Raw genomic sequence first — 24,717 nt, forward strand, 5'->3', positions numbered from 1 at the left:
GGTGGTGTCATGGCTGTAGGACACACTGGCCTTAACTAACTGAGTACCCAGAGGTGACCACGGCTGTTCAGTATAATGGCCACAACAAACATGCAAACAGGTCAGTGGGCAAAAACATCACTGCTTTGATTCTGTTACTTTGAAAAGGTAGTGGAAGGAAAAACAAAAACAAAAAAAAAGAGTGGAAACCTTGAAGTGGTGGGACCTTAAACACATAAGGCATGCCTAAGGCACACACAGGGCTAGCTGCCACACGTCCTGCTGCTCCACTGCCAGGGCAACACAGAGAAGACAGATCTGTGCCATCCCAGACCCCTGCAGCGAGGAGCGGACATCCAGAGGACCACACTGCCACGTGAAGGTGTTTGGGGACTTTTACCTCACAAGCTTTGACGTGCTCTTTGCCATTATTCCCGGATCTTCTCCAGTGTGGTAACGCTCTGCTGGTAACTCCTGCCTGTGAGAGAAATCACACTCTCATCTGATTAACGTTGATTAAAAAGACCCTTTCCTAGAAGGCAGTACATGAAACGCGAATTGGCAGGGACATCAGGGAGAAAGCAGCAGTAATATGTGAGCTCAGATATAGAAGTGCTCTGCAAGGAAATGCAGAGCTGTGCAGCAAGTTTGTGGGTCATGCCACAGGGAAACGGTGAGAAACGGGAAATGTGGTGTGAAGCCATGGCATGGCTCTCGAGTGAGATCCCCCTCTGGTATGTTGGGCATCACTTTCTGAGGAGTCAGCCCTGACCCATAGATGGAGATCACTTGAGCCATAACATGGCTTCACACCCCCTGCCATAGGAAACAATTCCCTCACCCTCCAAAGCCTGCATTTCCACACTCACCAGAGTCTTCCGGTGATGATTTCATCCGAGCCAGATTGAGGAACATCTGCCAAAAATGGGAGAGAGTATAAAGCTACAGGAGAGCCAACATGCGTCACCAACGGTATTGAAGCTCAGCTAGAGAATACTTGCAGCCCATCCATCTCACCCCCAAACCCAGAGCTGGGAGAAGACCTAATAGCAGCCTTCCAGTATCTGAAGGGGGCTTATAGGGATGCTGGGGGGGGACTCTTCATCAGGGACTCTAGTGACAGGACGAGGGGGAACGGGCTAAAACTTAAACAGGGGAAGTTTAAATTGGATATAAGGAGGAAATTCTTTCCTGTTAGGGTGGTGAGACACTGGAATCGGTTGCCCAGGGAGGTTGTGAGTGCTCCATCCCTGGCGGTGTTCAAGGCCAGGTTGGATGAAGCCTTGTGTGGGATGGTTTAGTGTGAGGTGTCCCTGTCCATGGCAGGGGGGTTGGAACTAGATGATCTTGAGGTCCTTTCTAACCCTAACTATTCTATGATTCTATGATAAGAGTTATGGGGCAGGAGAGCTCCAAGAACATATACACTTCCTGTCCAATGGCCACCCGCCTCTCTGTAGCTTCTGCTGCTTCTGTGTAACCACACTCGTTTTGTGGGGCACAGCTTGTTCTGCCTCATCCTTATCCCTGCAGCACTGCTCATAAAGGCACCTGGCCAAGGAGAGCCAACAAACAAGGCAGGACCGTGTTAGCAAGCAATGAATTGCTATTAGAGCTCATGCACGTAGCTCGGGAGGAAAACACAGCCTCCGAGTGAAGAGGTGGCCAAAGGTTGCACACAGAGCAGGGGACAGCACACAAGGCCCCCAGTGCCCTGCTCCTTGAGCAAAACTGCCCTCACAAGACAAGCTGCTCTTCATTTGGCATGAAAACCTCATAGCAATAGAGTCCTTGACATCTAAATCACTCTTACCCAACCGTGCAAGGCTTCTACCAGCCATGTCCCTGGTGTACTCTTCAGTTTTTTAGAGCACAATATGCAGACTTAAATGTGACAGTCTTCCTCTGCTGTAGCTCTTGATGTAGTGTCTGCATGAGTTGCAGCAGAGGAAGACCCTCATATTTAAGACTGCACCAGCACTGTGCGCGTATATTAGAAGTGTTAAACCATATAGCAAGAAAGAGCAGCATGTCTGCTTTACCTCCATGGTCTTCTCATACTGCAGATTCCTGGTTTTGTCAATTGTCTCCATTATCAGCTCTATCTGTGAAGACTACAAAGCCAGAGTCAACACATCACTGACCATCAAAACTCCATGATGGACTATGTAGCTTAGGAAAGGAAGAGACACAGTACAAACTCAGATAGCCTTAAGGACTTATGTTCACCTAAAGCATCTTCACAAAACCCACCTTTTATACTTCTAGCTAAGCCTCCACATGTCTATGCAAAGGAACTCTGCAAATGAAATCCACCAATATATAGTACTGTATCATCTCCATAGAAGCTAGGAAAATTGGGAAGCCAGCTCCCTTCTCCTGTGTCCAAACTTCCAGCAGTTTTCTCTCATTTTCCAGACAAAGGAATCTGAAGCCAGAAGAGGTTTAAAGGCTTGCCAATTTTAGCAAACCCTATGGACATCACACAACACTATATAAATGAGATATATGTATATATGCTGTAAGAACATTGCTGGCTGAGGCTGGTGTCTCTGGAGCTGAGCCCCTGCAATAGCCATCCCCAAAAGACACCCAAAGGAGAAGATGTAGTGGTCAGAAGAAGGAAGTCAGAGGTTCAGCAACAGGGTTTCAACATACAGGAAGGAGCTCAGGACTTCCCAGCAGCGGCAGGCACTGGGAGCACGCAGGGGGCTGGGGCATGTTGGGAGAAACGAGCCAGGAGCCAGGATGCATCACCAAGGACGGTGATGGATCAACATCCTGACCTTCTTCCGATTCAGTTTCTGCTTTTCCTTCAATTCCTCCATTTTCATTGCTTCTTCCCAAAGGGTTTTTGCCAGCTAGATCTGACCTTGTCCCACTCTGTCTATCTCTGCAAAGAAAAGAAAGTTTCATATATATATATAGATATACACAAATAAACATATATATATAGATATGCACACACACACATACATGGAATGACTGTTGTTCAAATCAGCTGCTGTAGCTGACATGAAACTGACCCCATAGCACACCTACCTTTGCAGGAATATATAAAAGCAGCAGGACTTCTGAAGCGGCATCCAAGCAGCATTACCTGTGTTAGCGTCAGTCGTGCTGGGGGCCACCTTTCAGTATAAGAAAACTGGTATCAACAAGTTATTCAAGCAAGCACAGTCACATCTGCCCCTCACCCCAGTGAATTCAGCCAGGTTTCAACACACAGCAACCTGAAGCAAAGAGTTGCCCCAGGTTAGCACACAGTCAAGCTGGGGCACAGAAAAACTGATACTAAAAAAACCTCAGGAACATCCTGCTGAAAGTGAGTGGCCCTACTGCAGAACAGCACCACAGTAAATTCGAGGAACATACGAAAATGTAGCTCAGGATTCACCCCAGAGCTATTTCATACCCACAGCTATGAATAGCCAGCTGCTTCGACAGCAGAGCCATGCTGGGGAGGTTCAACAAGGGTCAGGGCAGCAAAAAAAAGTGGCTGTGGCAGAGAGGGGACTCAGCACAGGACAGCAGAGGGCCAGCCCTCAGGGTAGGGATGCTGCACATGGAAATGAAGGGGCAATGTAAGGTGGCCAAAGCATCATCTTGTAGATGCTCTGATTAGAACTGGGGAATCATTTAGGCTGGAAAAGACTTTTAAGATTATTGAGTCCAGCCGTTTACCCTACGCTGTCAAATCCACCACTAAACCGTGTCCTGAAGTGCCACATCTGCACATCTTCTAAACACCTCCAGGGATGGTGACTCCACCACTGGCCTGGCAGCCTGTTCCAGTGCTTGACAAACCTCTCGGGGAAGAAATTGTTCCTAATATTCAGTCTAAACTTCACCTGGTGCATCTTGAGGTTGTTTCCTCTTGTCCTGGTACTTGGGAGAGAAGATCAGCCCCCACCTCACAACCTCCTTTCAGCTGGTAGAATCATTGCAGTATAGTCCCTGTATTCTGGCCAGGGCCTAGAAAAGTCTGAGAAATTCAAGTGTTAAACATGCATCGCAGGGCAGAGGAACCTCTGGCAGATCCCACAGTTATCAGCTTGATAGTACAGGAACGTGTATTTGCACAACTACTCCACCTCCATCCAAATCATGTACATGGACTTGGGGAATAGAGATCATACGCTACCTCAGAAGAATGTGTCACAGCGAGGATTATTAAGCTTAAGAGGTTCAGGTAGAAGTAGAGCTGCTTACCCAGATAAATTTGTCACCAAACATGTAAAAAAAGCTTCCTTTGCAGGAGTACCATCCTCATTGCTGCATCCAGTATCAGTGGTGTCAGCTTAAAAGGGAACGAGCACGGTGCTAACAAAGTCCGTGTTTAAGGAAAGATAAAACCTGCCCTGTGTGGGGAGAGTCTGTTCTGACTTCATCGGTGGCTCCAGCCATGCTCTGCCACCAGCTAAAATCATGGAACCACAGCCACGAAATAAAACATGTTCTGGAATCACAGCCATAGCTGACACTTAGATCTTGTGAGAGGTAATAAAGGGTTAATGAAATTTTACTTTCTCCAAGCATATGTGTCCTGCACAAGATAAAAGGTTATCAAACGTGACCATCCTGTAATGTAACACCAGTGAGAGAAACTGAGAGAACTAACACCCATAGGACTGGTCAGAAGTGGCTCAAGACCCAGTATGAAAAGTTCACCTTAGAGGAATATGTCTTACTTCACCCCCAGAGACCCCCAAGACGACCACCAGGAGCCAGAGAGCATGCGCCAAAAGGAGGAGACCAGGGCGGACTTACGGAAATCCTTTCAGAGAGGCAGTTGTAATAATTCCTCCCTGTTCTCAGGATAACAATGAATATGTATTCAGTTGATGTAATATGGAATGCATAAAAAGCTTGTGTATAACAGTGTGCCTCTGGCTATGGTTATGCGCTCACCACTGTTGTATTTGATCCATTGACTTTGTACCTAATAAATGTTTTTTAGAAGTGAGCATGTTTCTCACAACTGGGGGCTCGTCCGGGATACTCGAAGCCTCTCTTTTGCTGGGCTTGGGGGTCCTGAACAGAATGTGCACCCCACTGAGTTCAGCGGTCTCTTAGGCTCCCTCAGGCACCAGTGAGGGTTGACGGAGGCGACCCCGGCAGGGGACTTGTGGACCAAAGAAGGGGAAGGAGCTCCTAGGGAAGCACCACGGCAGCCAATAATACTTGTGCACAAGGCCCGAGTGAGAAGAAGACGGACTGTAAGTATCACTTGGGTGGCTGGGATAGGGGAGGTGGAAGGAGTGTGTGTGAGACGTAGGACTGTCCTATGAAGTGAGCTCAGTCTTTCTAACCACGGTTCCCATAGCCCGCGAGGGAGTGGGCCAGTGAAGAGACGAAGTGAGTGACCTCCCCAGGAAATAATGGGACAAGGGGCGGGTAAGCCCAGTCCAGGAGCAAAAGGGAGCAGGGAAGTACCTTCAGACATCCACCCCGACAGTCCATTAGGGAGGATGTTGGCAAATTGTGTTTATGTTCCTTGTACTAAAGGGAAGGATGAAACTAAAATAGCACAATATTGTATGTTTGAATAGACCAAAGGTCCTATCAGGCCCAATTCACTTTAGTGGCCCCAGTACAGGCCTTATGAGGGCTGGATTTGCCAGGCATTAGCCCTTTTTGCTAATGCTAAGGAACCTTTTATTCAGGAAGAGAATGATTATGCAGCATGCTGGAGAGGTGAAATCTGGCCACAAGAGATAAGGATACTTAGAGTAAAAGAAACAAAACAAGGAGAGGACAAGGAAGAAGAAAGAAAGAAATGGGACCCACTGGATAACTTACCTCCTCCCTATAATCCTGTGAATATGGATTCGCCAGACCCATTGGGGATCAGAATAGGCATGAATCAGGGGACAGAAATAATGACTGGAGGATGCTGGTGACACTGACAGCCCCTCCGAGGACCTGTCAGCGATGAAAAGGGGGTGGGCATGTAACTGCCTTGCTAGAGAAAGAGGAGGGGGTGGAAAGCAGAGGGACTAAACTTCATCCCTTACGGGAAGTCACAAAGAGTTGTGGTCAATGGCTCGATGTCCAGCTGGAGACCAGTAATGAGTGGTGTCCCTCAGGGATCGGTGTTGGGACCGGTCTTGTTTAACATCTTCGTCGCTGACATGGACAGTGGGATTGAGTGCGCCCTCAGCAAGTTTGCCGATGACACCAAGCTGTGTGGTCCGTTTGATATGCTGGAGGGAAGGGATGCCATCCAGAGGGATCTTGACATGCTTGTGGGGTGGGCTGATGACAACCTTATGAAGTTCAACCATGACAAGTGCAAGGTCCTACACCTGGGTCGGAGCAATCCCAGGCACAGCTACAGACTGGGCAAAGAAGAGATTCAGAGCGGCCCTGCAGAGAAGGACTTGGGGGTGCTGGTCAATGAGAAAATGAACATGAGCGGGCAGTGTGCGCTCGCAGCCCAGAAAGCCAACCGTATCCTGGGCTGCATCAAAAGCAGTGTGACCAGCAGGTTGAAGGAAGTGATCCTGCCCCTCTACTCTGCTCTTGTGAGACCTCATCTGGAGTATTGTGTGCAGTTCTGGTGTCCTCAGCATAAAAAGGACATGGAACTGCTGGAACAAGTCCAGAGGAGGGCCACGAGGACCTTCCCTCCAGCATATCAACTGGACCACACAGCTTGGTGTCATCGGCAAACTTGCTGAGGGCACACTCAATCCCACTGTCCATGTCAGCGACAAAGATGTTAAACAAGACCGATCCCAACACCGATCCCTGAGGGACACCACTCGTTACTGGTCTCCAGCTGGACATCGAGCCATTGACCACAACTCTTTGTGTGCGGCCGTCCAGCCAGTTCTTTATCCACTGAGTGGTCCATCCATCAAATTGATATCTCTCCAATTTAGAGAGAAGGATGTCGTGTGGGACAGTGTCAAACGCTTTGCACAAGTCCAGGTAGATGACATCAACTGCTTTACCCTTATCCATCAATTCTGTAGCCCCATCATAGAAGGCCACCAAATTGGTCAGGCAGGATTTCCCCTTAGTGAAGCCATGCTGGCTGTCACCAAGCACCTTGTTGTTTTTCATGTGCCTTAGCATGCCTTCCAGGAGAATGTGCTCCATGATTTTACCAGGCACAGAGGTGAGACTGACATTTGTGAATGTGGAGAATGGAATAGCACACAGGGTCTTGGCTCAGTCATGGGGTGGACAAAAGAAGCCTGTGGCTTATTTATCTAAAATGCTAGACCCTGTGAGCCAAGGTTGGCCCACATGCGTACAGGCAGTGGCAGCCACAGCAATTTTGGTCGAAGAAAGCCAGAAATTGACTTTTGAAGGATCATTGATAGTACACACCCCAAATGCAGTAAGAAGTATACTAAACCAAAAAGTGGGGAGATGGTTAACAAATTCAAGAATATTAAAATATGAGGCAATCTTAATGGATCAAACGGACCTCACCCTAGTAACTGACAAACATATTAACCCATCCCAACTCCTATATGGGACAGGAGAAGAGACAGGGGAACTAGCACATGATTGCGTTGATTTGATTAATTACCAGACTAAGGTCCGAGAGGATTTACTTGATGAGCCTTTACCATATGGGGAACAATTGTTTATTGATGGCTCTTCACAGTGAGTTGAAGGGAAAAGAATGTCAGGATTGCTGGGGCGGACGGTAAAAGGATGGTTGCAATCGAACAAGGGGAAGGTTACCTGCAAACTGGTCTGCACAGATGTCGTGGTTTAAACTGATCCACACAGCTCGTCCACTCCCCCGCTTCTTTCCCTCCCTCTACTCCTGGAGGGACAGAGAGGAGAATCAAAAAGAATTCAACTCCCACGGGTTGAGATAAGAACAGTTTAGTAACTAAGGTGTAACACAAACCACTACTGCTACCACCAATAATAATAATGCTAAAGAAAATAACAAGGGAAGAGAATACAACATCTCAACACCAGCTGACCAATAACTAGCCCCACTCCCCCCAGCCGAGCACCGACCAATACCTTGTCCAACCCTGCAGTCCACTAGCCCTTCCAGGTAACTCCCAGTTATCTCCTGCACATGACGTGCTATGGTATGGAATACCTCTTTGGTCAGCTTGGGTCAGGTGTCCTGTCTCTGCTTCCTCCCAGCCTCCCCTCCTCCCTGGCAGAGCATGAGGCTCAGAAAGTCCTTGGTCAGACCAAACATTTGAGCAGCAACTGAAAACATTGGCGTTATCAGCACTGTTCCCAGGCCAAAAAATAAAAACATAGCACTGCACTAGCTACTAAGAAGGAGAAAAATGACTGCTGCTGAACCCAGGACAACAGACCTGTGAGATATATGCCCTAAACCAGGCATTGTTATATCTAAAAGACAAAGAAGGAACTATATACACAGGCTCAAAGTATGCATTTGGGGTAGTACATACTTTCGGAAAAATCTGGGAAAAAAGAGGTCTGATTAATACAAAAGGAAAGGAACTAGTCCATGAACAATTGATTAAAGAGATTCTAGAAGCATTAAGACTTCCCCTGGAGACAGCAATAGCACATATAAAAGGCCATCAAAAGGGAATGTCAAGAGAAATCAGAGGGAACAATCTAGCTGACCAAATGGCCAAGGAAGCAGCCATGAATTCACATTTAGCAATATTGTTAATTATGACTCCAAGAAAGTGTGAGTTTGCAAATCCCAAGTTTACAGAAATTGAAAGAGGTGATTAAAACTGGGGCAAAAAGGGATGTGGAAGGAAAATGGAAATTACTAGACGGTAGGCAAATATTAGATAAAGCTCTATCTCGAGAAGTGTTATCACAAATTCACCAAAAGACTCATTGGGGAGTACAGGCTCTCTGTGATCACTTTTTAAGACAATACGGGTATATAGGTGTGGAGGTTTGGCTTGTCGAAAAAGGTCAAAAGGTCACGTTCCCATCAACGAGCTGAAACAAGACATCTGTGTAGAACATGGTGCAAACCTCTCACGCCAGATAATGAGGAACTGAAGGACACCGGCAAACAGCAACATACTATGACCAATCACAGCCAAGGACACTAAGCGATAAGTGCATGAGAAGGAGGATGGTGGGGGGGTGCACGGTGTAGCTGCAAAAATATAGAGCTTACACAATGCCTTATTTGTGCCAGAACCAATCAAGTGCCTAGTATTTGCATATTCACTGTTATATTAACCGAAGGTAGAAGCCCAATAAACGAAGCTTGCTGGTAACTCATATTGAGTCATCCAAGTCTTCCTTTCACGACATATAGGGATATATACAATAGCAAAACAATTACTTAGTGGATGTCCAGCTTGTCAGAAGGTGAACAGAAAGGTAATGAAGTGTCCACCCACAGGGGGACAGCATTTGGCTGTCCAGCCCTTCCAAAGCATACAGGTAGATTTTACTGAGTTACCACAGTTACAAAGATGGAAACATGTTCTAATATTAGTGGACCATTTAACACACTGAATAGAAGCATTTCCAGTGGCAAGGGCAACGGCAACTACAGTATCTAAAATTTTGTTAGAACATATAATTCCCCAATATGGGATAATGGAAAAAAAATATTCTGATAGGGGTACCCATTTTACTTCAAAAATTATACAACAATTGTTCCAAAGTTTGGGAGTAGAATGGTAATTACATACTCCCTAGCACCCCCAGAGTTCGGGAGGAGTAGAAAGAATGAATCAACCTCTAAAACAAACATTATCAAAATTAATGATCGAAACCCAAATGTCCTGGATTAAATGTTTACCATTGGCATTAATGCATATTCGAACTAAACCATGAAAAGATATGGGTATCTCTCCTTATGAAATGATGTTTGGGTTACCCTATCAGAACCAGGAGGATAGGAATATGGTAATCCCTGAGGAAGGAGATCAGTATGTCTGTAAATATCTGACCACCATTGCCAAGACACTTACGGAATTACGAGAAAAGGGACTCCTACCTCAGACCACCTCTTTAGACTTCAAAAATCATAAGGTTAAACTGGAAGATTGGGTATTGATAAAAGCCTGGAAAGATCATTTGCTAACCCCTGACTGGGAAGGTCCGTTTCAGGTACTACTCACCACTGAGACTGCGATCCAAACAAAAGAAAAAGGGTGCACACATGCTTCCCAAGTAAAAAGACCAGTAGAAGAACCTGTTACATGGACTACAACGTCATCTGATGACCCACTGAAAGTAACTCTTAAAAGGACTAAATAATCATCAAGGGAGGGGAACATATGTCTTTGCACAGGTGGTTTGGACTAGCCCAATTTGAGTTCCTAGAAAAGAAAACATTGGTTGTATTTCAGGAAGGGACACGTTCAGAACCAATAACAAACAATAAGGAAAAGGCAGGAATATACAAGGCAGAATATAGTTGGAAACCTATCACTATTGACTGGGAACTACCTAAAGCAGATAACTTTGCCTTAGACTCAAGGAAACACCGAGTAATACCTTGTCTAGAGTGCCTTGATAAATTCCATCCAAGTTGGGTTTTGTGTGAATGTCTACAATGTAAAAAAAGGTGGTTTTGTTCCTCCCATAACAGGTCATGACTGCAGTAGGTGTGACTAGAGGGACATATCTGAGGCTAACATTGTTACTCTTCTGTGTGGAAAAACAGAATTTATCCCTGAACATTGGAAAATACCAGAAGGAGAGTGGGAAAACATTGTAAAAAAGTGTCAGAAGAGATTTGCCCCGAAAGTTGAAAAAACAACAAAAAACAACAAAAAAAAAAACAAAAACAACAACAACAACAAAAAAAAAACCCCAAAAAACTAAACAAACAACTTATAAAGCACCTAAATAAGTAAAAGGATAATAGAGGGCAAGACCAGATTGACCTCTGTACTGACCTTCGTGAAGATCACATATACCTGCTGTGGGTAGCAACCCCATAGGTATGGGAGGTGGGAGTATAAGTCATACTGGACCTCTGTTAGTCCTCTTATTTTATTTCCCTCTGAGAATACAGACAACATCCAGCAATAAATGCTGGCAACACCTATATCTTAGAGGCAAATAGGGTAATTACCTCATTACACACACACAGATCAATAAGGTCTGTTATGATTCAAAAAAACTAGAAACCTGCACCATGGGAAAACAACAATTTTGGATAGCTAAGAATCTGGGAAAAGGGGGAATAAGATTGGGAATAGGTTGTCCACGAGAAGAAGAACAGATATGTTTGACTAAAGCAGGGCACTGGGATATTTCGGATGGAGAAAGGGTACAAGATATGATAAAAGAAGTAGTTAAAAGTGTGTCCAAAAGATTACAACAGGAGGAAGCAGAAAAGATACCTACCTGTAATCTATATACTAAATTAATACAACGTCTGGAAAAGGATGTAAGATACCCGATGTTTGGACAAAATTTATTTGTAGATCTGGGAGAAAGGATAGGTAAAGAATTGAATGTAACTAACTGCTGGATCTGTGGAGAGGCTCTAATGACTGAGGAATGGCCATGGAAAGGCAGTAGTTTAGGTCCAATAGAACTACTCAAATGGAATCGTAATGAAATAGAAGGAACAAATAGACCAGAGGGGTGGATTTTGAGTTCTATAGTCATCGGACAAGAGTGTATTCAGCGTAAGGAGAATAAATTTTCTAATAGAGTAGGAGATACCCCTAATATCTACAACGGAACCTCCACCTGGTGGGTTCCAGAAGAACCAAAATCTTACTGGGCACTAAATGATACTGGATGTAAGTATGATAATGATACTGAGCTTTTCTTATATAATAAAACAGGTAGTAACCCCTATTTTGGTGTACCTGAGATATCTAAATTCTGGGAAAACAGAGGATGCACAAACAAAAATTACAGGAAAGCACCAGATGGACTATTTTTGATATGTGGAAAAAGGACTTATCCGGAACTCCCTGAGAGATGGAAAGGAAGTTGTACTCTGGGAATAATACAACCTGGCTTTTTCTTACTACCAGCCAAAGAAGGTGATGATTTGGGGGTACCAGTATATGAGAATTTAAAGAGAAACAAGCGATCAATATTTAAGGAACCCAAAGATAGGGAGAGGACGAATGACCCCCAGAGCGGATAATAAACACCTATGGGCCAGCCACCTGGGCACAAGATGGAAGCTGGGGATATAGAACTTCAATATATATGTTAAATCAGATAATAAGACTCCAAGCTGTGGCAGAAATCATTACCAATAAGACCGCTTCTGCTTTAGAACTGATCACAAAATAGCAATTACAAACTAGGGCAGCAGTCTACCAGAATAGATTAGCCTTAGATTATCTGCTTACCAAAGAAGGAGGTGTTTATGGAAAATTTAACATTTCAGATTGTTGCTTAAAAATAGACAATAACGGGGATGCCGTACTAGATATAGCCAAGGAAATTCGGGAAACAGCTCATGTACCAGTACAAAAATGGAAATCCATAATGAAAGCTAGCTGGTGGGACAATTTCTTGGGAGTGGCCTGGTGGAAGAAAGTAGGTTTCTTCCTGTTATGTGCAGTTGCCACCCTGATGTTTCTTCCTTGACTAATAACTTGTTTTATTCAGTTAATCACCAGTGTGGTCCAAGGCATGCAAGTAGTCACAAAGCCAAGAGGCCCTAAAATGGCTACATCTAGTATGGCTCAGAAAATCATGGTATTAAAAAAGAAATCAATAAATGAAGAAGACCCCTTAGAAGAACCTAGGCTGATTATGGAAAGGATGGAGAGAATAAATGAGAATCATAACTATGGCTCAAGCAAAATTTAAAGGAAAAAGTAAAAGGGTGGATTGTGGGAGGTAATAAAGGGTTAATGAAATTTTGCTTTCTCCAAGCATATGTGGCCTGCACAAGACAAAAGCTTATCAAACATGACCATCCTATAATGTAACACCAGTGAGAGAAACTGAGAGAACTAACACCCACAGGTCTGGTCAGAACTGGCTCAAGACCCAGGGTGAAAAGTTCACCTTAGAGGAAGAGGTCTTACTTCAGCCCCAAAGACCGCAGAGACAAACACCAGGAGGCAGAGAGCATGTGCGAAAAGGAGACCAGGGCGGACTTACGAAAACACTTTCGGACAAGCAACAGTAGTAATTCCTCCCTGTTCTTGGGATAACTACGAATATGTATTCAGTTAATGCAATATGGAATGGATAAAAAGCTTCTGTACAGGTATGATGGTGAACCTCTGGCTAAGGTCATGCGCCCACCACTGTTTTCTTTGATCCAATGACTTTGTCCCTACTAAATGTTTTTTTGAAGTGAGCACGTTTCTCACAATCTGACCTTGTTTTCCAGAACACTGGTCTATTAACTCACTAATTTATTGTCAAAGGGCTTTGACAGCCAGGTCTTCACTGCCATTGCTTTCCATGGTGCAGTGTACAACATGGAGGAGATTAGGCAATTAAGAGAAACATTTCCAATTTGACCCGGCTCTGAGGCAGAATAGTTCAGTTAAGATCATTCCAGAAACCTCTGAAATCCGGGCAGGGACACCTTCCACTAGACCAGGGTGCTCTAAGCCCTGTCCAGCCTGGCCTTGAACACTGCCAGAGATGGGACATGTCTTCCAGCAGCAGACAAACAAACACGGCCACAAACACGGCCTGGAGCTGACAGCCTCTCTGCCGCTTTAAACCCACTCAGGAAGAGCCCCGACCACGAGACAAAGTGCTGAGGAGCGCCCCGCGGCGTGCAACAACCCTGCAGACCCCTCCCCGGCGCTCTAAGCTCGCCGGACCCACCACAACCGGGAGGCGGCGCAGCCAGCCCGGGCGAGGACCCGAGGAACCTCACCCGGAACCCATCCCCGCTGCCCCCCCGCACCTTGGGCCTGTTCTTGGCACGGGCCTTGCGGGGCGCCCTCACGGCCTCCAATATGCCCATGCTCTGCGTCACCACCGAGCCGCAGCCACGGGTACTGCGGCCGGAAGCAGGGAGAGATTGACACCGCCCCCAGCGGCTCCCTTCCAGTCAGCAGCGCGGTGGCTGCGTGAAGCACGGAAGGACTCAGCGCAGAACGCAGACCTGGGAGCGAGGAAATGGCCGCCCAGCCTGGGTGAGGCAGGTCTTCTGTCAGGAGGGGAGCGGGCTTGCAGTAGGCTCAGATGCGGGCTCCTATGTGGGAAGGCTGGGCTCCTTAGTAAGGGCGTGGGGGGAGGTCGGACTGCTCCATAGGATCCTGTGAGGAGGCCAGGCCCCTCGATAGGTGTTTGAGATGAGGATCGGCCCTCCTACAAGGGCCTGTGGGGAACAGAATCCTTTATGAAGTGCTGTGTGGAGGCCACGCTCCTCTGTAGGAGCCTGGGAGGGAGCTCGCTGCCCCCACTGAGGACCGGATGGGAGGCCAACGTCATCTCTGGGAACCGGGGAAGAATCCAAACTTCTCTGTAAGGGAGTGGCCAGGCCCCCCCTATAAGGACTGGCAGGGAGGCAAGGCTCATCTATGGAAGCCTAGGAGGAGGCCATGTTCCCTTCTATGGACCTGTGGAGGGATGGAGTTGTCATAAAATGGCCGCGGGGGGAGGGAGGGGCAGGCTGCTCCATAGGAGCCTGCGAGGAGGCCAAGCTCCCCTAAAGGGACTGGCAGGGAGGGAAAACTCATTTATGCCAGCTTCCCCTGCAGGTACTTGCGAAGGGGCTGGGCTATCCTATAATGCCCCGGGGGCGGAAGGGGGGTGGGGAGGGATTCTCTTCCAAAGGAGTCTGGGAGATGGCCAGGTGTCTCTGTAAGAATTTGTGGAGAGGTCAAGCTGCTGCTAATAGGGCATGCGAGGTAAGAAATCAAGCCCCTACTACCAAGGATGGGGAGTTTGAAGTCTCTTCTTTCTGCTTGTGACATAGCAGGACCTGGAAGTGCCACACGAGTGGGGCAGCCTGTCCTGCACTGCCTGAGGCATCTCCAGCCACAGTGGGGCTCCAGGCTCAGCCTGAGGGACCAGGCATTGCTGACCCTTTTGATCCCTGCTCAGGTGCTCAGGTGCCCCAGGGAGCCACTGCTGGAGCCAAGGCCAAGCGCCCCTGGAGCAGAAGTGATTTCAACCAGTGATTTCAACCATGGATGAGACCCTGCAGAGCTCAACGCCTCCTTGCAGAAGGCACTGTAGTCGAGGACCTAATGATCTTGAACAGGTAAAGTCCACTCTCTTAGGCCTTGTACTTTGGGCTTGATAAGACCCTTTTTTATCAACATCGTCTGTAATTTATAATACCTGTGGGAAAGCTAAATTGTGTGTGGGTCAAGGCAGAGATGATCCTGACCAGGAGCCCATTGCATATTATGGAGCTGGTGATCCCCTAAGCAGGCACAGGGCTGGTCTGCATTGCGCAAGCGCTGTGGCTGTAGGATGAGCTTGGCCATCTCATGGTAACACGGGGTTTATGGGCAGCTCCCGCCTGGTACTGACACACCAGCTTCCTGGCCTTGCCTGTATCTGGAAAAGCAGCAAGAAGTTCTCATGTGAACTTCCTTCGTGAATAATGCTGGTTTCTTGTGATGCTTTGTGTATTAGCTAATAGGACCAGAAAGGAAGAGCTCTAACTCTGCCTGAAGGCAGGGTGCCCAGGCTCTGAGGGGATGTAAGATTTACATTCTAACTGTATACCTCTTTTTATTTTGTCTTATTCAAGCAGTTGTGGCCTCTCTGTCACTAGGGGGGAAGGCAGGAGCTGTGCAGCTGGTTATCAGGGTCTCTTCTTAGGTCCTTCACTTCTGTGTTTGTCTGGGAGGAGGAGAGACCCCTGTAGAGAGGCCTGTGAGGAAACTCAGCCTGACTCTAGGGGCCCAGGGGGAGGCTAAATTCTTGGTGTGTTCTGTCCCAGAGCTATTGTGGTATTGAGCATGTTGGAAGTAAAGGCTGAGCAAGGATATGCTGTTGTAGGCTTCCTCCCAGGAGAAGGAACCTGAACATCCTAGGGTGCTTTGAAGGTGTACCAGCCCTAGGCTAGACAAAAAAGTATGACATCTTTCAGAAGAAAGATAGGCACCACAAAAGTCTCAAAGTTTCATCTTAAAAGACGTATTTGAGAAATAAGACTACAACAGGGTCCTTCAGGAGAATATTTGTACACTTGGTCTTTCAGAAATGAAAATGGACTACTGATTTCTTGGCATGTGCACTTCGCACAGTCCACTGCAGTGCAGCAGGAGAGATATGTGTAACCAAGCTCACTGTCATCTTCTCCAGACAAGAAAATACAGTAAAAGCCAAGTGACTGTAGCTTAGACATGCACTGAGGTCACACAGATTCAACTTGAAGCACATCATACATCAGCAACTCCCACTGTTCCAAAGTTAGTAACGTGACACCAGGTTTAAACAGCTGAACTGTGTGCTGGTCCCCTTATCCTCCATCCCTGTGTCATAAGGCATTGCGGAGCTTCTTAAGCAATGCTGCACATGAGGATATGAGAGAGACCAGCAGTCCTGTAGCACACGAGCTTCTGAATCAAAGCCATGGTCATGTATATGGTAACAAAAAAAGCAAGAACTTTGAGGAGATATGGTCAGAAAATGAGTTTCAGGCTCCAGCCCAATATTAATAAGTTTATTTCCAGTGGTACATAATCACAAGTCCAGGGCACTTCTTTACGAGAAGTTAATCAAATGAGGGTCTGCAGAGCCGATGAGGCACGAGCTATACCTTGACCCTGAAAATCTGCAAGCCCCTCATTGGAGAGGTTTCTGAAGAGCTGACCAACTTCTCCAATTCCTCAGCAACACTGCAGGGTGCAGGTTTGTGGCAGCACAGCCTCTCATTGGGTAGCTGCACTGTGGACTGCTACACCAGGCAAGATGCAAATCGGCTTCCACTGTTAGCACTTAAGCCTAGAACACATCTACAGCTAAGCCAGACACCTAGCGTATTGTTGGTGCTACCTCAAGTGAGCTTCCCTGAAAGACACGGCCAAACTGAAACCTAAATTACAAGCTTAATCACCATTAATGAAGGACTTTAGAAACAGGGAAAAGCTTAATCTGAGATCTGAGTGGGATATATATGCCCTAAACATTAGCCAGTTTCCCAAAGCATTGTGCAGCACTCCCCTCAGTACATATGACTTCTTGGTTATCTCCAGCCTCTTTCAGATGGCTGCACTTTGGAAGAACTTCAAATGAAAAACTTCTTCTGACACGGATGGCACCTGCATCTGGGTCCATCGCTTAGATTCCTTTGCTTCCCCCAGTGTGAAGATGGGCTATCTGTCCAAGCACTTAGCTGATCACAGGCACAGATTTGTAATAGGCACTTTCTGAGTATGCATATAATTATTGGAGTCCTCAAATAATTTGCTGAATGTAGAAGCACCTCCGCTGTGTGTGACTTCTGAGAGAAATGGTTTCTAGTTAAAAACTTCAGCTCAGGGTAGACACAAAAGTGAAGCAGCTCTTTATTCATGTTTCTGCAAAAACGGGTGTCCTAGCAAGTAAGCAGACACAGCAAAAGAGTAACTATGATTTATATTTCCTATCCCATCCACAAGTTCCTTCCCTTGTTTTCCCACTGGTTGGGTACTCCAAGGTTTGCAGCCTATTCAGTGCTTATGATCTATAAGCTAACTGTCCCGCCTCTGTTTATACCTCCCCTTAACTCGACTTTGTATGCCCCTTCCTCTTACTTATTAACCACATCATTATTAACCACATAATCCTTTTCCGGTTCAATTTTGTAACTCTTTGGCAGACATGTTGTACCCCAACTTACTGTTTAACCAGCCTGCACCTGCTTAGTTTGTACATAGAGAGTATTCTTTTTAACCTCGGAGTGAATCTTTTATCTCGAGGTGACATTGGCTTTAACCACAGAGTGTGTCTTTCTGAGTTACTGTATCTCAAACCCTTTCTTTCATTCCCTTAGGAACTTAACCCCAGTATTGAAAACTCTTAATATTGCAAAGCCTTTATATTGATTTTAAAGCTCTAATATTGGAAAGCCTTAATATTGCAAAGCCCCATCTCCAGTTATACGAAAACAACACTGTTTCTCTCACAATTCCCCCTTTCTCTTATTTATACCCATTTTGTTTTTCACACTTTCTGTAAAGAATTGCCCCTTTTGTCGCTTCCAGTCTGGATAAAATCATTTCATGGTTTTGGTCTAAAGATAAGTCGTCCCAGTCATCTTCACCTTTTTTTTTTTTTTTTTTTTAAATCTAGGGCATTTTATCAGAGTAGGGTGGTGGTCCCAGGAGCATTTGTTTTCACAAAGTTGTTTCAACCAGTTGTAACCATCTTCCTATATACGGAATTATGTAGCGCCTTATAGCTATTAATACAGCTGCTACTACAATTACAGAAGTAAAACCTGATACCACCATTCCTCTCCGTTTTCCAAACCAGGATTCTAACCATCCTGTTAAGGAAGTATCTGTTCTCGTATTTTCAGCATATTCTTCTGCCAAGGTAGTGAGGCCTTGTAAGGCTCTGCTTATGGCTCCATCTGGTGTTGTATTATTTGGAATAAATCTGCAACACGTATTCCCTAGCATTATGCATACTCCTCCTTTTTCAGCTAATACATCTAAAAAGTATTCTATTTTCACTGTATATTTGAACCATTCTTCCAGGCAATTGTATTTATATATCCTTTTTCTATTTCAAACATCTACTGCAAATCTTTAATTGCAATTACATTTACTATTTTAGGATTATGAGGTGGAGTCCATGTTCCCACCGATGGAGGAATGGTAGTGTCCCCAGGCTGGCCACATTCATTCCTCTTGGCTCCCAAGCCAATATTCTAAATCTAGCAATTGAATCCCCTCTTGTCACATCTACCCTCAGGCTATGAACTTGTCTTATTTCCCCTCCAGCACTTGCAATAGCAAGTGCAGGGGACCACACTCTAAACCCTCCCAGTCAGATTCTATGTGACCTTTAAACATCGTAATTTTACTTTTTAGAGATTTTCCCTAAGCACTGGGTGAGATCCACCCGTGCAAGCCAGTTGTAAACCAAACATCACTCTACCCAGGACAAGGTGATTCCCAGTATGGTTGGAAACAATACTCTGGATATAAATATTTACCGCAACTTACTGTTTAACCAGCCTGCACTGGTTTAGTTTCATAGGTTGTACGTAGATAGTATTCTATTTAACCATAGAGTGTGTCTTTCATCTAGAGATGACACTGTCTTGAACCACAGAACGTGTCTTTTTGAATAAGTATATCTCAAACCCTTTTTTTCGTTGCCTTAGGAACTTAATCTCAGACCTAGTATTGAAAACTCCTATTATTGCAGAGCCTTACTATTGATCTTAAAGCTCTAATATTGGAAAGTCTTAATATTGTAAAACCCCATCCCAAATTATGCAAAAACAACACTGTTTCTCTCACAGCTGGCAGTAACTGGAAACACCACCACACTGGCCAGACGAACAGTGTCTTCTGCCTGGAGAACCTACAAACATGATCAACAGCATCTAGTGATGTAGCCGTCAACTCTGGCATAATCAGGCTCACCTGAAAGAGTAAGCACAAAAAAAATAAGGTCAACTTATGAGAAGTGCTCATTACAAGACTCTAAACGGGGCAGAAACACTGGCCACCTGTGTTAAAGGGATGGGAGGCAATGGTGGATGAGGCTGAAAGAGATGTCTTGAATCTATGATTTTCCTAACAACTAAAGCATTTTACCAAGTTCCATCACTAAAGTGCCACTGGGAATTATATAGCTCATGGTGTTGGATCAGGAAAAGGCCCAAACTGCAGAGACTGGTGGGATCCCAAGCTTGGACATCCTTAAGCTCCAGAAATACCTACATACAGGGCTTTGATCAGAACTTATCCTTAGTGAAACCTTGTCTCCAAAGTCAGAGTCCAGCTTCCCAGGATCTTTCATGGGGGACCGGACGTCACCTAAACCATTCCCTTTAGAGAGCTAAAGCTCATGATCTGATGGGGAAGAGCAAAAGCAGAGTTCTGTAGAGCCAGAAACAACATAAAGCAAGTAATTCTGGCACACTGGTCGGGGTGGGTAGAGAAGCCCTCCTGCACAGTAGAAAAGACAGAGCCGAAGATCTGCGTGGCTCTGTGCTCCCCAACTGCCCTGCCAGATCTGGTGGGAAGGCCAGAGGTTAGGCCAGGCTGGGCTTTACGGAGACATGATACCAAGCCACGTCGTGGGGGGATGACATGAAGCCGGAAGGCATTATGGAAATAGTTGATCCGCTCACATTCCTGGGTCTCAAAGAACTGAAACGACACAGACAAAACAGCCCTAATATTTGTGAGAAGAGAGCAAATCTTTTCTATTCTGATCTCTTCTCATCCCACTACAAAGATCTTTGTCCACAGCAAGGAACAGGAGATGTTGATCTTCTGCAGGAAACAGGGTAACCATGAGTCATAGAATCATAGAACCAGCTAGGTTGGAAAAGACCTCATCCAGAGAAGAATTCATCCCTTTACACACCCAGGTCCTTCAAAGATGAGTGTTAAGCTCAGGAAAGTCTGTAGGACCGATGCTGAAGGGGTCACTCAGCACACCACTACCTCTGGGGAGATGAAGCCAGCTTCCTAAGGGCACTGCATGTTCCGTAGGTACCCCATGGTCCTGCAGTCCCAGCTGACTTCTCTCCCACAACTATGGAGCAATAAAAAGCATTGGGGATATATGAAAACAAAGTGTCTTGACTCATTTTTCTTCACTCTCTTTCCTGCCCATCCCTTTTCCAAGCAGCTTTAAGCCCAGGTCTTTTGAAATGTGCTGTCTGGTACAGCTCGGTTTCATGAGCCTGAAAGACAACCTTTCATTCCACATGTACATATGCACTTGTTATCACTTGCTGTTTGCAAGCTTGCAGTACACAAAGGATAAAACCTCAACCTCTGCCGTTCCTGTCCATAGAATCACAGATTCAGAATATTTAGGGTTAGAAAGAACCTTAAGATCATCTAGTTCCAACCCCCCTGTCATGGGTAGGGACACCTCGCGCTAAACCACGCCACCTAAGACTGCATCAAACCTGGCCTTCAGCGGTGCCAGGGATGGAGCATTCCAAACTTCCTTGGGCAGCCTATTCCAGTGCCTCACCACCTTCACAGTAAAGAACTTCTTTATATCTAACCTAAACTTCCCCTGCTTAAGTTTGAAGCCATTACCCCTTGTCCTATCACTACAGTCCCTAACAAAGAGTTCCCTCCCCAGCATCCTTGTAGGTCCCTTTCAGGTATTGGAAGTTGCTAGGAGGTCTCAACGTAGCCTTCTCCTCTTCAGGATGAGCAGCTACAACTTGCTCAGCCTGTCTTCATATGGGACATGCTCCAGCCCCCTTATCCTCGTGGGCCTCTTCTGGACTAGACCCAACAGCTCCACATCCTTTTTATGTTGAGGACACCAGAACTGTATGCAGTACCCCAAGTGAGGTCCCATAAGAGCAGAGTACAGGAGCCGGATCACCTTCAACCGCTGGTTACACATCACAGACAGCTGCAAGACACAGGTCAGCAGCAGAGCAGCATCATGGTCCTCTCGCCACCTGCTCTGGACTTCCCTAGCACTTGCTGGAAGTCCTAGTTACACCATTTTGCTATGAGACATACTGGTTTAGACTGATACATCTGCTCAGAGGGGTTCCCATGCTACCAGGTGAGATATATGGTGAAGGGCTGCTGGCACACTGGGTTTAGATTGAGATGGCTTCACCCAGCTTGCATTCCCAGTGTGTCAGCACCTTCTGCTGCAAAAGCATTTAAAGTCCTTCAGAGTTTCAGAGTCTGCTAGGTGGTGTCATGGCTATAGGACACACTGGCCTTAAGTCACTGAGTATCCAGAGTTCACCATGGCTGTTCAGGATAATGGCTCTGCTGGGAGCTACTGCCCGTGAGAGAAATCACAAGCTCATCTGATTAACATTGATTAAAAAGACCCTTTCCTAGAAGGCAATATGTGAAACTTGAATTGGCAGGGATGTCAGGAAGAAAGCAGCAGTAATGTGTGAGCTCAGCTGTGGATGTGCACTGTAAGGAAATGCAGAGCTGTGCAGCTAGGTGGATGGTTATGCCACAGAGAAACAGTGAGAAATGGGAAATGGGGTGTGCAGCCAGGGCATGGCACTCGAGTAAGCTCCACCTCTGGTATGTTGACCATGAGTTTCAGAGGAGCCATGCCTGACACAGGAGCAAGAGTTTACTCAAGAGCCACGACATTGCTTCACAACCTCTGTCCCAGGAAACGCTCCCCTCAACCTCTAAAGCCTGCATTTCCACACTCACCAGGGTCTTCTGTAGATTATTTCAGCTGAGCCAGCTTCAGGAACAGCTGCCAAAACTGGGAGAGAGAAGAAAGCTATAGGAGAGACAACGTGCATTGCCAACGGTATTGAAGCCCAGCTAGAGAACACTGCCAGCCCTTCCATCTCACCCCCAAACCCAGAGCTGGGAATAGAGTTATGGGGCAGGAGAGCTCCAAGAACATACACCCTTCCTGTCTCACAGCCACCCACCTCTCCATACCTTCTCCTGCTGCTTCTGTGTAACCACATTTGTTTTGTGGGGCACAGCTTGTTCCGCCTCATCCTTATCCTTGCAGTACTGCTCATAAAGGCACTTGGCCTAGGAGAGCCAATAAACAGGGCTGGAGCGTGTTAGCAAGCAGTGAGTCACGTAGCTCTGGAGGAAAATAGCATCCAAGTGAAGAGGTGGCCAAAGGCTGCCTGCAGAGCAGGGAACAGCACACAAGGCCCCCAGTGCCCTACTGCTTGAGCAAAACTGCCCTCACAAGACAAGCTGCTCTTCATTTGGCATGAAAAGCTCATAGCAATCTTGACATCTAAATCGCTCTTATCGAGCCGTGCAAGGCTGCTACCAGCCATGTCCCTGGTGTACTCTTCAGTTTTTCAGAGCACGCTATGTAGACTTAAATGTGACGGTCTTCCTCTGCTGCAGCTCTTGATGCAGTGTCTGCATGAGCTGCAGCAGAGGAAGTCCCTCATATTTAAGACTGTGCCATCACTGTGCGCATGTGTTAGCAGTGTTAAACCATATAGCAAGAAAGAGCAGCATGTTTGCTTTACCTCCATAGTCTTCTTGTACTGCAGATTCCTGGTTTTGGGAATCGCCTCCATTATCAGCTCTATCTGTGAAGACAACAGAGCCAGAGTAAACACATCACTGACCACTGAAGCTCCACAATGGACTATGTGGCTTCGGAATGGAAGAGGCACACCCCAAACTCAGATGGCCTTAAGGACCTATGTCCACCTAAAGCATCTTCACAAAACCCACCTTTTATATTTCTTGCTAAGCCTCCACCTGCCTATGCAGTGGAACTCTACAAATGAAATCCAGCAGTATATAGTACTGTATCATCTCCATAGAATGTAGGAAAACTGGGAAGCCTACCCCTTCTGCTGTGTCCAAATTTGCAGCAGTTTGCTCTCATTTTCCAAACAAAGGAATCTCAATCCAGCAGAAGTTAAAAGTCCTGCAAGTTTTAGAAACCCTATGGACATCACGTAACACTGTATATATGAGATGTATGCTTTAAGAGCGTTCCTGGTTGAGGCTGGTGTCTCTGGAGCTGAGCCCCTGCAATAGGCATCCACAAAAGACACCCAAAGGAGATGATATGGTGGTCAGAAGAAGGAAGTCAGAGGTTCAGCAACAGGGTTTCAACATATAGGAAGGAGCTCAAGACTTCCCAGCAGCAGCAGACATTGAGAGCACGCAGGGGGCCAGGCCATGGTGGGGTCATGAGCCAGGAGCCAGGATCCATCAAGAAGGATGGTGATGGATCAACACCCTGACCTTCTTCTGATGCAGTTTCTGCTTTTCCCTGAATTCCTCCATTTTCTGTGCTTCTTCCCAAAGGGTTTCTGCCAGCTAGATCTGACTTTGTCCCACACTATCTCTGCAAAGAAAAGGAAGTTTCATATATATAGATATACTCAAATATACATACATATATATATACACACACACATATAAACACATACATGAAAAGACTCTGTTGCTCAAATCAACTGCTGTAGCTGACATCAAACTGACCGCATAGCACACGTACCTTTGCAGGATCATATAAAAGCGGCATGACTTTTGAAGCGGCATCCAAGCAGCATTACCGATGTCAGCATCAGTCCTGCTGGGGCCCACCTTTCAGTATAAGAAAACTGGTATCAAGAAGTTATTCAAGCAAGCACAGTCACATCTGCCCCTCACCCCAATGAATTCAGCCAGGTTTCAACACACAGCAACCTGAAGCAAAGTTGCCCCAGGTAAGCACACAGTCAAGCTGGGGCACAGAAAACTGATGCTAAATAATCCTCAGGATCATCCTGCTGAAAGCGAGTGACCGTACTACAGAACAGCAGAGTTGTTCCAAACTCATAGCTATGAACAGCTAGATGCCTCAACAGCAGAGCCACGCGGGGGAGGTTCAACAAGGGTCAGGGCAGCAGAAAAAAAGGTGTCTGTGACAGAGACTGGACTCAGCACAGGAGAGCAGAGGGCCAGCCCTCGGGGTAGGGATGCTGCCCACCATGTGCATGGGGAAATGAAGGGACAATGTAAGGTGGCCCAAGCATCATCTTCTAAATGCTCTGAATAGAACTGTGGAATCATTTAGGCTGGAAAAGACTTTTAAGATTATTGAGTCCAACCGTTTAACCTACACTGCCAAATCCACCACTAAGCCATGTCTCGAAGTGCCACATCTGCGCATCTTCTAAGCATCTCCAGGGATGTTGACTCCACCACTGGCCTGGGCAGCCTGTTCCAGTGCTTGACAGCCCTCTCGGGGAAGAAATTGTTCTTAATATCC

General features: G+C 46.2%; 1 protein-coding gene and 1 long non-coding RNA gene across 4 annotated transcripts in view; one reads left to right on the forward strand and one right to left on the reverse strand.

Annotated features, from left to right (window-relative positions):
* The window catches only part of LOC136005794 (proline-serine-threonine phosphatase-interacting protein 2-like), a 76,260-nt gene that overhangs the window by 13,880 nt on the left and 37,663 nt on the right, over window positions 1-24,717 (reverse strand). The window lies entirely within an intron of this gene.
* Window positions 13,450-22,193, forward strand: LOC136005799 (uncharacterized). 3 transcript variants are annotated; one of them, XR_010608905.1, is made up of 4 exons: window positions 13,450-14,012; window positions 14,926-15,085; window positions 19,295-19,426; window positions 22,176-22,193. It is a non-coding gene; the product is annotated as an uncharacterized LOC136005799 (long non-coding RNA). The 3 variants fall into 3 exon arrangements; XR_010608904.1 differs by lacking the exon at window positions 22,176-22,193 and adding an exon at window positions 20,499-20,600 and having other exon boundaries at window positions 13,454-14,012; XR_010608903.1 differs by lacking the exon at window positions 22,176-22,193 and having other exon boundaries at window positions 13,478-14,012; window positions 19,295-19,494.

The sequence above is a fragment of the Lathamus discolor genome, chromosome Z (assembly GCF_037157495.1).
Source record: "Lathamus discolor isolate bLatDis1 chromosome Z, bLatDis1.hap1, whole genome shotgun sequence".
NCBI lineage: Eukaryota > Metazoa > Chordata > Aves > Psittaciformes > Psittacidae > Lathamus > Lathamus discolor.